Source organism: Falco rusticolus, chromosome 1 (assembly GCF_015220075.1).
Source record: "Falco rusticolus isolate bFalRus1 chromosome 1, bFalRus1.pri, whole genome shotgun sequence".
In the NCBI taxonomy this organism is placed as follows: Eukaryota; Metazoa; Chordata; class Aves; order Falconiformes; family Falconidae; genus Falco; species Falco rusticolus.
In genome coordinates this window covers 107593910-107611182 of record NC_051187.1, presented here as the reverse complement: position 1 = coordinate 107611182, position 17273 = coordinate 107593910, and positions in this window count along the sequence as shown.

Here is a 17273-nt window from a genome sequence, read left to right as displayed (position 1 = left end):
GTCCATCCAGTGGGCATGTAATTATGTACATGCCAGCGTATGTAAATATGGGCAAGTGGCTAAGCACTACCAGTGCAAGCTAGCTGTAGGGAAACTGTCCTTGAAGCTTGTGACTTCAGAAGACTGTAATGTTAAGGTGCCATGGCTGCACTCAAACCAGATTAGAATGGTTGCAGTGAAAACCTGCACTTTCTGTCTATCCGTTGTACAATGAAATTTAAAAAATGAAAGTAAGAGGAGGGAAATGAGCTAGCAAGAGCCAGCCGTTGTCAGGGCCCTGCATGCACCAAGAGACTCGGCAGCCTCTTTCACCCCTCTGAGGCATCTGGATGCCTGGCAACACTTTCCCTTCCTGCTGCTCCCAATTACCTCTTAATATTCACTAGAGATAGGTCAGGAGAATAGGACTGGAAGAATTACAGACCAGCCAATGTGATGTTTTGATAACGGAACAAATTATACTCATTTTGTATTCATCCAGAGGACAATAAGGAGATAAAATCAGCCAACATGGACTTGACAAGAGGTCAAGTCCAGCTCTTCTATTTCACAGATCCAGCCTAATGGATAGGGGTTAACCTGTAAGTTTATACAGTATCACTTCACTTTAGTTAAGGCTGCTGGTGCAGTTTTACTATATCAAGACATTAATGTTATTCTCACAGGAAAACTAAGAAACACTAGACAAAATGATATTGTTATTAGGTAAGTGTTGAAAGCTCATATTTAAAATCGTTTCAAAGTCAACTCTTGGCTGTGTCAGACCTGGATGTGAGCTTATTTAATGTTTTAATTAGCAGCCTAAATGATAAGCATAGGGAATGCTTTTATGTAACACTCTTTCCAAAAAGAAAACAGCAATTGTTCTAGGAGTTGCCCACATAGCATGTAAGCATATATATAGCATATAAGTGAGGCACTGTTATACTTGGAATTTGATATGGCCTAAATTGGAACATAATGCTTCCTTATTCGAGTACCAATCTCAGTGTCAAAAAGGACTAGGATAAACTGGAGAGGTAAGCAAGTGGTGAGAGGTTTAGAAAATAAGGCCTTTGAAGAAGAGTTGAAAAAAACTGATCTTTTTTCTGCATGGTGAAGGGAAGATGTGGAGAAAGATGGGTGACATCCTATATGTAAAAAATTGTCATGAAAGGATGGTGATCAATTGTTATTCTCCATGACATCAAGAACAGGACAAGAATTAAATCTTTATGGCAAGGGAAAAATCCATATTAAATATTAGGAATAACTTCCTAACTACATTTTAGCACTATAAGAGATTATTTACAGGGTTTGTGGAATTTGCATTGCTGGATATACCTAAGAACAGGCTATACAAGTATCTGTGAGAGTTACTAGGCTTGATCCCAGAGAATGGAATTGATGGCTGGGATTATACCCAGTCCTGTATTTCTACAGTTTCTGACACATCTATTGTAGCGAAGTAGATCTTCATTTAAATGTGGTATCCTATAATCAACCGGCGCTACACTATATTATTACCTTAAATTGGTCATTGAATATTTTACTAGGTAAGAAAATTCAATGCATGATTTTTAACTTATTTTGGACACTAGTAATAGATATATATTAATATTCATTTTCCACAACTTGACTAAGAAACTCTCATCACATTTGGCCAACCTGTTGACCTCACTGTCTAAAAAGGCCAGAGAGAAAACCCATTTAGAAAGCAGCCAGTGCTAAGTGGAGTGAAGTGTTCACATTCAGTATTTCATAATCGGAGAGACCAGTTGTATTTACTGTTATTGCTATCACAATATAAAAATGTATTCACAGAAGCATTCCCTGGAATACAGCAGTGGCTGTTAATACAGCAGCAAGATGGCCAATCCAAATTCAGGGCAAAAGGAGCTGGGCAATGACCCAAATATATTTTCCTGAGCTGTGAATTAGTGAATGAGAAATGAACATTTGGGTTGTTTGAGATCAGCTCTCACACAGAACGTTTTATTTTCCTTATCCCCAGCCTGTCCTGATTTTAAATGTATGTCAAAGTTATTTTTTATCCTTGAAAATTAATGAAAATAATTTGATTTCTCATGCCGAGGTAAAGATGTATGCATATTTTATATCAGCTAATATTTTTTGCTTTTTGCCAATGCTTTACTTAAAAGCCCATAAAAGTGATGGTTTTGTTCTAATAAAAGGAAAGCCCTTGAGACCTCATATTCCCTGTCTGCACAGAACTGCACAGATGAGGGCAAGCTTCTCATAAATCCCTGCAACCTGAAAGCTGTAGTAAACCTTAGGTTTAACTATGGTCTGGAGGATGGGAGGCATTTGTAGGCATATGTAGCATCAAGGGATATAACTGTTTACCTACATGCTCCAAAGACACACATTCAGAAAGCAGAAGGCATCAAAGCCAGGCAATTTGAGAAGCAACCTCTTCATGCAACTGTCCTGGCTTATTACCCACAATGTTCTTTGTTATCTCCACTTTCATCACCAGGGGTTTTAGATATGGCTTAAGTTTGCGCCCAAAATGTCATCAGTATGAAAATCTACCACTTTGCTCGTTTTACGCCTCACCTAAAATCTTGCATGTCCTGTGACAGGGAAGGTGTTATTTGTGACAGCTTATGCCTTTTCTGTGTCTTCTCTGGCTGCTGGAAAGAGAAGTGATCATCTTCTCTTTACAGCCACCAGATATGACTGCTTTTGAAAGCAATTTCAAGCCTTTTTTGCTGTGGAGCAGATGATCTGGCCCTAAGCTTGTTATGAACTTAGACTTTGCTTAACATTTTCAGTAGTGGGTATGCTATAGCAACTATTTATGTTCTTTAAACACCTTGAAAAAAATAAAGCACTCTGTAAGCATTAAACATCTGTATGTATGGCAACATGACCATACCCAAGCAAATACTTGCACCATGTTGGAAGTCCTAAAATGAAAACACGTTTAAGAGGCATAAAATTCAGATTTACTCAGGTCTCCTTTTTGTACTTTGCTCGTGGGCCTTGCTGAACAACACTCACTCATCATGTTCATGGGCACTCCTTGCAAGTGAGGCTCTTCGACTGAGCATGATATTACCAGGATGGAGGAAGCTAACCTCTGCAAGCTTTGAATAGAAAGGACAAGTACCTTTGTAAGTGGGACTTGATAAGAAGCTAGGTAAAAGACAAAAAATGGAATCCAAAATGATCGGGGGGGGGGGGGGGGGCGCGGGAGAGAAGAAAAAGAAAAGCAGGAAAGGAAAAAAGTAAGGAATTTTGTTTCTAAAAAGAAGGTTAGAGGAAGTCACTATTTGTTGCAGCAATTCCATATTGGACAGAGCATTTTACTTTGAAGTCAGTCATCAGCAAACAGAGGTGTGATCCCTTTTTTGTATGTATGCCCTGTAATAGGAACTATTTCTGTGCAGGAAGACTTTTAATAGGCATTACAACAGACTTCTCTACACAAGATTCAAACATACCACTTTAGCACCTAAGTAAGAACAAATCTTGTCCATCATAAACAAGTCTCATAATTAGGCAAAGCTGTGTTTTGTTATCCCTATGAACTCCTGTTCATCTTATGTAAACACTGAGGAAAGAAGCACTTTCTTAACAAAAAAATGGCATTTTGGAGCTAAAATCATTGGAGTGGCTCTGCATCCTGTGATGTTCAGATGAAATGTGAATCAGGGCAGTTTTCTTCTGCCCATCTAAACGCCATCCAGCTACATTATCTCTGCAGCTCTGAACAACAACAAAATGATAACTAGTAGTCTAGACTGAGTTTTTTAAATGCCCAGAAAAGAGGGAAAGTGTTTGAAAATGTTTTTAGTTTGCAAATTTATTGTATAATTATATATTAGAAAGAAGCCACATACTAGAACAAACAAACAAAAAAAAAGCATGCGAGTGGTCTGATGAAAATAATTGCCACTTAATAGTATTCAAGTAAAATTGAAAAGCTTGTAAAATAGTATGAAACCAGGATTTTAATGAAATTTCCAAACTGGTCATTGGAAGCTTGCTTTTATTATCAGATCTAAGTAGAAATGGCTGAGACCTTTCGGATCTTTCACTATTAACAAAATAATTTCATACGTTCCATCCCAGGACTTGCCATAATGCTGTTGAGCTTTCATTTCTCTAAAGCTGACAGATACATTGCTCAGATAGAAATGTTGAACCAGACGCCATCAGCATTTTTCTGGTTTTTCCGTCAGAAGATAGCAATCTCATATACCATCTCTAGGATATGTTTCTTCACCTTCTTCCTCATGTCCTCTGCCTATGTTTTCCCTTGCATCCTTCTCCCAAGGAAGTGTCTAAATCTGATAGGAGTCAGAATGAACCTTACAGTAACCCTTTTGGTATCCAAAACCCCACTTTCAGCAATGGATTCTAGTACAGCTGGTGTCTCAAAGTGATTAATATGCCTGTACCGAAAAACTCAGATAAAGCTGGAAAAGCAAAACAATTCTCTTCTCTCTGACTTGCCAATGACTGAAGTTCAAGCACCATTGGCAGTAGCTGTTTTTCCTTCACTTCTGATAGCCTTTGACGTCTTCCCATGTTTGTAATTTCCTTTTCTGTTTCAACAAAATCCCCATGAACTCACTGACAAAACCCCAAGAGTTACCAAATGTAATTGCTCCTCTTCCCAACAAGGATGTGGTGAAGCTGACAGTTCCAAGGCTGTCAGAATTGTTCTTTAAAACCTCTGCATAAGTCTAGAGATACATATGGCATATATGTAAAAAAAGCACATATGTAGGGTTTTTTTAAGAAAGAAAAAAAGGAAACAACAGAGGAAAAAGCAAATATCAAAAATAATGCCCATTTATGAGTTGAAATTTTTTCTTCTTTCTATCTTGCTAAAAATTAAAACATGATTGGGAATGTATTCAAGAAGAGAAACCAAGTGTTTGGGAAGTGAACTCTGGACCTAAGTAATTGCCCCAGTCTTTCAGTTATGGCTTTTCTGTCCCTATTTCAAGGTTTTTAAATATGATTTGTTATCAAAAAGACCAAAGTACAATCATAATTTGAATGTTAGTGGTTATAAATGACCTCTATTAGTCCAGTTATGACAACACATAAAATCCATGTTAAAATACAGTGACTTTGGCACTTCTATGTTTCACAAAATTCTAGAATTCTCCATCTCCATTTTGTTGCTGATACAAAGGTATCTCCTCTGTCAAAGAAAGGATTTTCAATTCCTTTTAGAGCTTCCCTTTCCTGACTACAGCACACCACCTGACTTTAGGAACCAAATACGGGTAGCTAAATTGGAAAATCTTGTTACATACCCTGATGCAGGCAGTTAGAATGACTGTTTGGAAGAGCCACTCCTTTTCTCCATTGACATACAATGAAGATAGACTCCATATTCATTACTTAGCAGAAGTTAGGCAGTGTGATAATCTTCTCTGCTCCTATTACTGCTCACTGCAGGATGTTCACCCAAGCTCTGAAGTAACTTAATAATTATGATGCAAATGACTTGGAGGTAGATGGATTTTAAAGGTTCTTTGCATTTATTACTGTGATAGTTTTGTAGCTTGTGCCTTAAAAAAAACTACAGGCTCAAATTAGCTGTATGGTGCTGTGTTACTGCATGTAGTCACTAGACCACAACGACGTGTGTTCAGCAGGGGACCGCCCATGGAAAATGAGTTATTTGGACAAGGAGGTAAGGTTCTACAATAGCTTTCTAACAAAGGAGGACAGACAGGCAGGTAAAACACCTAACTACTTTCAAGACAGGTCCCTGTAAATTTAGGGAGAGGATTTTGTAGCAGTAACTGGCAGCCAGACAACCACACTAGATGCCCTACTTTGCCCTTTTTCTAAGCGTGTGGACTTGCCACAAGGAAGACAGAGGGGAATGATGTAATTCTGAGATATTTATCCATTCCAGGTCTGCCTTTGCCTGTAAAAAGATTTAAATGTTTTTTATTTCTTAACTTTGGGTTAATTCTGATAAGAGGTTTTATGGCTGTGAGCTAAGTAGGCTTGTGGCCTTACAGTTGCTGAAAGATTAAATAAAGACAGTGATCACTGAATCGCATCTCTGGTTTCCTGAGACTATTCCCTTCATTTTAGCTGGAAGTACTTCTTGTGTCACAAGACCACCACATTTCTCAGCTACACAGATCTTAACACCTTACTTGCTTGTTTACATGGCAATTTAGAAAAACAGCATCCTCTCACATAATCTTGCTCTAGCAAAGCAAGCTAGAAATGTGACATATGAAATAATTCACCAACACCACTATTCCCTCTTAGATTTCAGAATAGCTCTTTTTCTTCTCACTCAGTCTCATAATAAGTTATTGTTATTCTGAGGTCATCTGTAAATCAGAGTGCACCACTAAAAAAAATCAGGCCACATAAAATTAATAAATTTTAACAGAAATCGGGCAACTTGTAATTGCTTAATCTAGGGAGGCTCAGAAGAACACATACATTTACTTTTAATACCAAATTTGTGTTTGGAACAATGCCCTTCGACAGCCAGTTTTAATAGGAACATAGGACCTGCCATGCCACATTAAGCCAATGATCCATCAAGTCCAATATTCTCCACTATGCTTGGCAAATGCAAGATGCTTCAAAGGAAGGCAAATTGCCCGTCATGCACTTGGCCAATTTTTCAATTTGAATAGTCCATTGTGCAAAAGCCATTCCATTCTTCATGTCAAGTCCTTGTCCCATACGGTTACAGATGTTAAAGTAATCAAGTGGCATGAATGACCCAATGTACCATTTTAATAATATTTAAGGCTATGTTTGTGCTCTTATTGGGTCTGTTTCTCCTGAACTGTCAACTGGTTTTGTGTACAATGCTCCTCACATTCATTCTCATTACATCTACTTCTGCTCTACTTCAGTTCAGCAGCTAAGCAAATCGACAGTATTCACAAATCCCCAGTGCTAAAAGATCAGTTATGATTTTAAATAGATATTAGTGGATTATTTCTGTCAAACAGCTACTTGGTGTAACAAAAAAGCATGCATCAATCAGAACATTATTACAATAGTGCTCCACTGAATTTCTGTCATTTGAATCATATTTTATTGCTGCACAGGAGTATCTTCCAGTTTCTGAGAAGTAAACTTTCTAATCCAGATCTCAACACTTTTCAGTTTTGACCCATGCCTAACAAATGCTAATGAATTGTTGGCTAGGGGAGCTGGTGTGTTGTTAGATACTAGAAACCACAGGAAGATATTTTCATTATTTCTTTTGATATAATTTGCCTATTTATTTATTGATCACTTTCTAAGCATACAATATTTGTTTTCTTGTTCTCTGCTGTTTTCCTTCAAGATTTCATTTACTGTTTGAGGGCCTGGGATATATCTTGCAATATTTTCACGTTTCCTTTCCTTTTGCTGTCTTGCCACTTGGTTGTAACTTAGGAATCAGGGTCTGTCAAATCACCCCAGACACGTTGGTTAGGTCTACCTTCCTACATCAAGAGTATCTTACATTCTGGGCAGCACACAGGTATCAGAAGGCAGAGCAATAGGAGAGGACTGGAAAGTAAGGTCAGAAGCAGCACTACAGTTATTGGTATATTTTACATATATATATTTATAGTCTAGGATTATATTGTATGTTCTGTACAACAGCACAGCAGTGCTTCAAGGACTCTGTGAGACAGTGACTGTACATCTATGTAAGAAGCAGAAGTAAAAAGCTTTCAAGTACATGAAAAGAGATGATAAATGGATACTTTAAAATGCAGGTTTTTCTTTTCTTATCTAGGCTAGTTTGGGTAGAGCTTTTCTTTTCCAGCACTGCATGGCAGAGATTATCTAAGGGATCTGATAGCTCTAAGGGACCACGAGAGAAAACAAACATAAAAATACAAGGGAGAGAAAAAGGTAGAGGAGACAAATGGAAGAAAAAGTTTATACAAAACATGGAGTGGCTGAAAGGGCAGAAAGAACAATCACAACTGTGACTGAAGTCCAGTAAAACAATATGTCAAATGCAACAAGGATTGATCCAAAACACCAGGTAACGTTTCTCTTCACATCTCCTCCCCGAGCCTCAGACAGAATCAATGGCAGTGACAGGTATTCTCTGCCAAGGCTTTGCTGCTGAACTGGCTCCAAATTTCTCAGCGAGAGCTACTAATAGTTGTTGATCCATTATGTGGGGATGGCAGCACAGGGGACAAGAGGAAAGATGGGCAAAAGAAAGGAATAACTAGGGAACTTATATGGGAACAGCAAGCTTTACGTGTCTTCGTACACAAAATGTCTCATTTTTCTTCATGGGAAGAAGAGTCAGGTTTCATATCTCAGTTTGTCATACGGACCTTTCAGTTCCTGCAAAAGTCAAGGACATCCTAGTACCTTTTATCTGGACTTTGTGGTTTGCACGAAACTGGATGCTGGTTATTTAATTGGCTCAGCATAAACAGACAATGGGGAATCCAATAGGGCTACAAGGAGACAGTTAAGGAAAGTGTCCAGCAGTCGTTTCATGATCCAGTGAGCCGTGTTGTATTAATTGTGGGAGTGTCACAGGGAGCAAAGGATGAACATGCAGATACTGAGATGGAATGGAAAGAAGCAAGCATGAGTGTATCTACCCCATTTCTGTAGTGATGTCATCTCTGAAGATAACTGAAACAAACTGTTGCCTCCTCCCTAAAATCTTTTTAATTTTCTCCTGTGCATCTCACTGGTTTTGAACAAGTCAGTGTATCATTGTTGGTCTTTTTAGAAATCCGCTTTTGTTCACAGTAATTTTCACTCAGCCCTTTTTATAATGAAAATGTATGTAATTTGCGGTGTCTTTTATCTGGTACAAGCATCTTCATTACAGTGTGTCAAGAAGAAAGAACAGAGAAGTCAAGATACATTTCTGTCACTCATGTATGACTTGAGACATCCTCTCTATCAGAGAGTCATATACTCATGTGTAATCAGTCCTTTCCATTTTTGAGTGTCAGACAGAACAGGTAACATAACAGATTAACTCTTGCTAAAATGTTTGCTGAAATTATACTGAAATATGTTAAGCGCTATCTGAAACTGAAAACAGACTGTTCAAAAATGGACAAAGCTAATAGCTTGTTTTAAAGTGAAAGCACCTCGAATGTTAAGAAGTTAAATGGTCACCCTTTGATGGCTTATGATATAATTTCAAAAATAGAAAGTTTAAGCGTGTGAGGTTCTTGAAATTTTTTTACCTAATACTGCAAGTTAGTTATATTTGATGATTACATATGTAAGAAAGGTTTTATTAATTTCAGAATCCCATTTTGGCCATATCTTTATTTTTGTAATTTTAAAAAATAATTCTGTATGTCTTTTAACTTACTGAGTTTACACCTAGGATGTATATTTACATGTGTGTTTTTAACAAGCCCTGGAATAATCTTTTAATTTCTTCAAATTAATTCCATGCCCACATCAAAGTCCATGATGTGCAGATTCCTGATTTTCCAAAATCTCTGACTTGCCAGGCACATATTTCTGTCAACAGCTGTTTCATCTGATAAGGAAACAGTTTGTATCTCCATTATAGATTAATTTTGATGCTCCCAATTCCAATTTTTCAGTGTTTACTCTACCTCTCACTTTCATCTTACATTAAGATGAAATTGTATTTGAGCTCCCTATTGGTACCAAATCCCTGTTAGTAGACTCTAGAAGCCTGTCAGAGGGGATTCCTAGGCAAAGATTTCATTGTCACAGGCAGTTTCCACACAGCAGCTGTGGCAATGTAATGAAAAATATTGAGGGAGATGGAAATACCTCTGCTATGGGCATATAAATGCTTTCTGCACAAAAGGCCTTTTCTTACACATGTCTGTTATGTTACCTATGTCTGTCATGTTGCAAAATCGTCTGCCTTCTACTGCTCTTCTGCTGAATTAGCATCTCTGGTCTCATTTTCTGAGTTTTAATGGGAACTGTAGTTGCTGTTTACTCCTAAAAACCAGGACATGGTGTTTTAAAAATTAATGCAACCTATGAGGGCCTCCTGAGATTTACTTCTTCTCCTTAAGTTGTTTCAGTACCAGCCCACCTGGATTTGGCTGTGTTCTGAAACCCTGGGAAAATTTCTTCCAGCTTTTCATGAACACAAGTAACTGCTTTTATTAGAAGCTAAATATTAAACTGAAACTCCACTGAAAATGATTGCAATGTTTCCATTGACCTGAACTCACTGAAAACGCGACAATATCCTTAAAAGTTTTTGCTTTCCTGAAGTTGGAAATCTGACTTCCACATCTCTGTGTCAACACCTGGTCACACATGCCAGGGTACTACAGGGACTGCTGAAAGACAGGAGTGCTGAGGTTCTTTAACATTACTTTCACTTCTACAACCATCTCCCCCGCCAAAACAGGTATTAATTGCATGGGACATCCACCTGTTACTGACAACAGTAGAGTTATTGTAATTTTCATGGCAAAAGTTGTTGCATCTTCACTATATTTTAAATTGGCTTCAGGGAATAATTTATAAGTATGGTCATGTCTCCCTTTTTCCATACTTTCCCATCTTTCCTGTCAGTCACTTTGAAGATTGTTACCAGTAAATGTAGTCTCTTCTCACAGAAAGATCCTGTTTGTTTTTTTCTTTCTGTTATTGAGCACCTCTCCACTGCTTGAAACTTGACATTTGCTGGCTCCCTTTTCTACAAAGTGGCTTTTCTTACATATAAGACAGGAAAACTGTAACAAAAACACGTATAGGAATTATTCTCATTTCATAACACAGAATATGTATACGGGATCCCCAGCTTTGTAGGACACCTGGACCTGGCGTGAGTTAAATGCCGAGTGTGCTATGCAAAAGCAGGCTGTTGGCATCCTGTGGCTGCTTTAATCAGACAAGTATATAGCTTCACTGTGTCTCTTATATTGATTCTGATTAATTCCTAATGAATGTCTCTGAGCACATCTTATTTCAGAGATCAGATATGGCCTCTTCATAAGAAGTTTATTAACAAAAGGCTCAGGACTAATCCACCAGTTGCCAATATTATCTTCTGGTCATTTGGGAATGATATGCTAAGTGCTCAGTGCTTCACTGTGCAGTGAACAGCAAAACATTTCAGGGGTAAGAATTATTTGGTAGAGCTGGAAACGTGATTCTTGCCATACCAGATACTGAACTACTTTCTCACTTGGCCACAAATGACTCAGGATCTCTGCCGGAGGATGTACTCCCACTCACAGCATAGCTGCACTACTTAGCAGGATCTTCTTTCCATCTCTTCCCCTTGTAGTTGCCCATTCCTCCACTATAGCAAAGTAGTGGTTTTGGATGACCCACTGAGTTGCTGTCACCCAAACATTTAGCACCTGTGGTTAAGTGTGATCACATATTCCACAGAAGCCCATGGAAGCAAAGATTACATTTTCAATCAACACTCTGCACTGTGGTATTTATTCCTTTTCCAACAAGAGGAATTTAATGCTTTGAGGTATGGCAAGTAGTTAGTACCAGATGATATTTATCAAAGGGTTCTGATGTAATTTAAGAAAATTAGGCTCTGAACCATGACAGAGTCAGGTAATCTTTCAGTCAAAATCACCAGACATCCTGGACAATGGAGCTTTGAATGGTGCAAACCAGGATGAAGGGGTTTCTCCTCCGCAGGGAGCCATGCTTGTCACTCAGATTTGTTTTTATGAAGTAAGCTGCTGTTTAAATTTCTTTCTGCTAAGGTGTCACAAAGGAGAATGTATCCACAAATTAAAATATATTACAGTATCAATTCACAAAACAGTGTGAAAAATCCACTTGTTTCTGGATTTAAAAATCATCGTGAACTGTTCCAATTCATCACTTGACCTGTTTGTCTCTTGCTATTATTTTTACTATGTCCTGCTTCCCCATTCTGATCCCCACAGTGCCTCAAATCCTGCTTGTCCAATCAGAGAAATGTCAAACTGTGTCCAAATATATTCAGACTTAATTACTTGCACAGGACAGAAATCATTGCTAATCTGCTAAAATAAGCACTACTCTGCACTCCATATATCCATTGCAACTCTCAATTTCATTAGTTGAAATGCTGAATACATCCAAGTGATAAATTTTTTTACCAACCAGCACGGGGATATTACCTTCATCCACCCATGTCTGAAGAAAAATTAGTTGTTAAATGTGTTGTCTTGTGACAACACGTTTACTTACCACATGGTTGCCAGCACTCAGCAATAGACTAAGATTCACGTTTACATTTTCAAGGAGTATTGAGTGACACAGGGACACTAATTTAAGGAAGAAAATCCAGCCTGATATATAAATGAAAAGAAAACCAAATCTTATTAAAGTATACTTTTTAAAGTTTATAAGCTACATACAGTCCCCAGGGCAATGTACAGCTAAGGGAATTGATCCCGTAGTCCCTTTCTTAGTAGCACTTCCGTTAACTTCTAATTTCTACCAGTATGAGTGAAAAGAGAGGAATAAAACTTAACTGGCATAGGTTCAGGATTCTCTGGATCCATTCAGACATGTGCAAGGACATTGGATATGTTTACAGACATATCTGGTTTGCCTTAGAAAAAAGGAAGTGGCAGGTGCAAATATGTAAATGTACACACAGTTGCTACTTAATGCAAAAAAAAAAAGTATTTGTCCATTTTGTCTAGAAAGACATTTTGCAGACCTTTGAAAATGTAGCTAGTATCTATCTAATGGTTTTATTGGCAGGAGACTTCAGTAGCCTTTTAATATCATAAAGCAGACTACGTAATACAACTGTAACACACAGCTCTGAGGGCCTGGTTTCCAGTAGGTGATTTGACAGTATTTCATACCCACTCACTTTGCATGGGCCTGAATGGCTACACAGCATGCATGAAATTACAGGCTGAAGTCTCAAGAATTTATCTCTTCATCTCATTTAAAAGCCTTAAACCATAATATTAGTTCTGAGGCTGAGATCTGCTTACAGATCAGTGACATCACATCACTCCATCTTTTTTCTTCATGCTGATTAACCTGTTTAGACTTTCATAGAAGTCCTTGATGTAGGAGCTAAATGTCCTTGAAAACACTGGGTTCTTGGCAAGTAGGCAAATTCCCAGTATGAGGCAAAGAAGGCCAATTTTGCTTTCATTACACTGTTGCTACTCCCACCAACTTCCCAATTTTCATGAAAGTAGTACACACACGTTAGAGAAGGGTTCAGTGTACTGCACGACCTGGATTCTATTTCTAGCATTACTGTGTCTTTTTGCCTCTCTTTACCTGTCACTTCAAGCAAATAAAAAACAGTTTTGTCTCTTGAGAGAAGATACTCTTACTTTTTATAAGTCAGGAAAATAATCATTTGGCATAATCATATGACATACAAGGTTGTTCTGCAAGGGAAATGGTTACTAGCAGTTTCTTGGATCTTGCTGGTTCTTAAATCTAAATCACTTAGTTTCAACAAGAAGGTCTTGGTGTCAACAAGCAGGTTAGGTTTATTTTCAAATTAACACCATTGAAAAGTACCTCTCAGAGACATTCTGGTAAAAGAAACCCCCAAAGTATATTCATTAAATGACCTTTTCCCTCACCACTTGTCACAGTCTTACTGATTTGCATACCCACTCAGTTAGGTGCCTTATAGATCTGAAATACTGCTATGCTAGTTCAGTCTAAGAATCTGAATATATTTCCTGATATTTTTGTATACTGAATGCCAGCTCTGCTGTTATGTATTTCAGATTTTTACTCCGTTAATTTGCCTAACTTAAAGAAGCTGAAAAAAATGAGAAATATGGAATTAATGTTTTTGACGATATTTCAAGGAAATTTATTGCTGTGGGTTCTTTAGACACCTTATTTCAATTCAGAAGAGCTGGGTTTTGGTCACTTCCAGCTGAAGAATACTCTCAACAGAAATTTAAAAATCTGAATTGCGTATTTCTCATGATTTTGAGGAGAACAGAAAGATTCCACTAGAGAGTAGTCAATCCATATAAACAAAACCTCATTCCAATCTAATTCCACCCTGTCTTGATCAAACCAGTCCAGTGCAAAGAATGATTGTATTCTGGCTCAAACCTGAAATAGTTATGGCATTAAATCCATATCCTAAAAAAAAACAACAAAAAACCTAACCAAACAAACAAAAAATCCCCCCCCAAAAAACAAAAAAACCCAAGAGTATGAAGAATAATCTAGTACCTTCAGTAATACAATACTGTATCTGCTACATTTCATTATTTGCTGTAAAACTTTCAGGCTTTTCTGTTCTCTCTGTCCTTGTAGTAGTATACTTTTCATTATTTTACTCTTGTCTAAGCAACTTTGAGGAAAAGGTTTTCTAAATTGAAATGACATCACTTCAAAACCCTGTAAATTCAAGTTAGTGTTCACAAAATGTACTAGATTGGCAGCCTTTGACTGTAAAGTCTCATCAGTGGAAAACACAGAGAGCACAAGGTTCCCTGTATTGCTCTGCCTCGTATTTCAAATCTACTCATCCTTTTCCCCTGCTTTCTGCAGTTTGGTCCTGTTGACATCTACCTGATACTTTGGTAATATTACACGTTTTTGAGAAGAATAATGATTTTGGAACACTGGCATTATTGAGATTGTTAATGTTTTCAAAAATGCGTACATCACTCATGAACAGAAATCACTTCTCAAGAACATTTGGCCATGCCCAGGATTTTGTAGGTGCAATTTCACTACTGTTAGGTTTCTCACTTGTCCTGGTGTTCCAAAAGTGTGGTTTCATGCATTTTATTTTTCTGAATAAGGCACTTCAGAGCCTCAACCACACCACCAAGATACAGCAATGATTTTTAAATTCTTACTGTCAGGTGAGGGAATGATGGCTGGAATTTAATCAGGCAAGGATCTTCATATCCCTGTTCCAATACCATGTTCTGGTGTCAGCCTGATACCTCAAACTGTGGTAAATTTTCTACACATCATTTTCTTGGGACTGAAATTGTTTCCCTACACATTTCAGTTGGAAACACACAATATTTCTAAGACTGTAACCATACTAAGTACATTTGAGATTTGTAATGGATTATTTTGTTGCCATCTTGGCTGTTTTTCAGGTAGGATCTCCTTCAAATAAATAAAGGGGAAAATTTCTCCATTGTTATTGTGTTGTAGAATTCAAATGCAAGCAAATGCTGGCCAAAATTGACCAGAAAGCAAGTCAAGCAGGAAGAGCAGGATGAAGAAAAGCACTTACTCTAAATGCACATTAGGAACCATGTATTTTGGCTTGGTGGCTTTGTAACAGTATGGTGAGAAAAAGAAAAGAATTTGGTAATTTTTTCTTACATTACCCTTCTCCTTCAGCATCAAAAAGGAATGCTCTCTTCCTTGAAAAATTTGACTGGCATTTCCTCTTTAACATTGGCAGTGAGGAGAATCAGATTGGTCAGAAAACCATGTTGCAGGAGTATTGTGTAGTAAAAAAATATGGCCCTCTACACATCGGTTATAGTGCTGTACCATGACTTTAATAAGGGTGGGGGTTTTTTGCCACTGTCTCACAGAGCATTCTCAGAAGCAAAATACAGCAAAAGTTCAGGTGAAAGTTCTACAGCATGAAATATGTATTAGCTGGAAAGTTATCATCATTTTACCCCTTGAAATGGAGGGATGTATCATTGAAGGCTTCTACAAGGATGACTTCCAAGTCAAGTATTATCAGTGACTTGGATAATTGCATAGATAGCAGTCATTACCTTTCATTGTAGAAACACCAGAACAATCTCTATTTAGACAATACTCAAATAATAGAAAATACAGTCCACAGAACCCGTAATTCAAATTAGCGATAGGAAGCACAACAGAAAAAGCAAGAATATAACTTTCTTAAAACTAAGAACCAATATTAAACCCCTCTTTTATGAATTCCTGAAAAGAAAACAAAACCTTGGTATGTTGAAGCCTTGCTCTGAACATACATTTGGGAAGCAAGAGCATTTTCATGTACATTCAGCTGTGCTTTTATGTTTTGTTCTCAAGGGAAATTCTAGGGGCAATTGAAAGTCCATTCCTGTAGCCCATTGTAATGATAGAGGACAATTTTTTTAAAAAATGAATACAATGTGGGCAGTAACATTTTTCTAAGTCAAAAGCCCCCTGCAAGAGTGCAAGGTTTCATGCAAGGATTGTTGCACTGCTATGCTCTAAAATATGTAACGTCGATACCATATATATAATTAGGTTAGACACCTAGACATCCTAAATTAATAACCCAAAGTACTTCAAAGTTAAAGTAGCTACACGATATATTAGTTTCTTAGAGAGCAAAATTTGCTCTACCATGTCATGAAAGACATAAAAAACCCACTTCCCCAATTAATTCAAAGTCACGATGCAAACTAATTAAAACTGATGAAAACAAAACCCAGTTCTTTCTTCGAAGCTGTAGCTGGGTAAATTATCTCTGTGAAACTCTTGGTTGGATTTTCCTGCCCTTCACAAGTATAAATTTTGTACACATGGGAAACAGCAAAGGCAAAACCCCTTTTGGTCTGATACTGAGAACAGTGTACAGTGTGAGGTAATGACTGCTCTGTGCTGAGACTGCTTAATGATGCTCGGCGGAGAGAATTCTACCAGAGCAGCCATACATGGATTTAAGGTCCACTTTCTCTGAAGTCATTGGAAAACTTACATGAATTTCAGTTTCAGGAGGACCTGTGTTCAAAGAACATAGATTCACGCAAATTTATACCGATAGCCACACAATGCTTCAAAAAAGTTTAAAGCGAGAAGAAAACGGCATCTCAGCAGCACATAGGCAAAGGAATAGCTTTGCTGTATATATAAATCAAGGCATGTAGTCTGCGTGTACCTACTGTTCTGCATACTGTGTATAAACGCACACATGCTCAGCCTCAATTTTAATGGGATCACAGGTCTATCATAGGGTAATTTTCCCCTATGTCATAACGCATCAAAAAAACCCCTCATAATAATAAAGAGATTATATGTCTCCGTACAGCACGAATCTTTGCAACTGGTATCTGTAGAGCATAATTAGCCTTGATTACATGCAATGAGCGTCTTAACAGCCTCCCGGTTCCTTAGCTTGACACCGCGCAGGATTCCACCAGCCAAGCCCAAGGCAGGGCCACCTGGCGCACTCTGGCAACCCCGACTCGCTTTTACCACCAGCGAGCCGATCAGAAAACCTCTTTTTACCTGAAAATTTTAACTTCAGCTGTTGGCAGCGTAGGGCCGAACGTTTCTCACAAGAACGGCCCGGAACTACCTGCCTGCCGGCAGCCGCTGCCTCAGAAGCCCGGCCCAGCTTCCCGCGCAGCGCCGGACGGGCCCGGCAC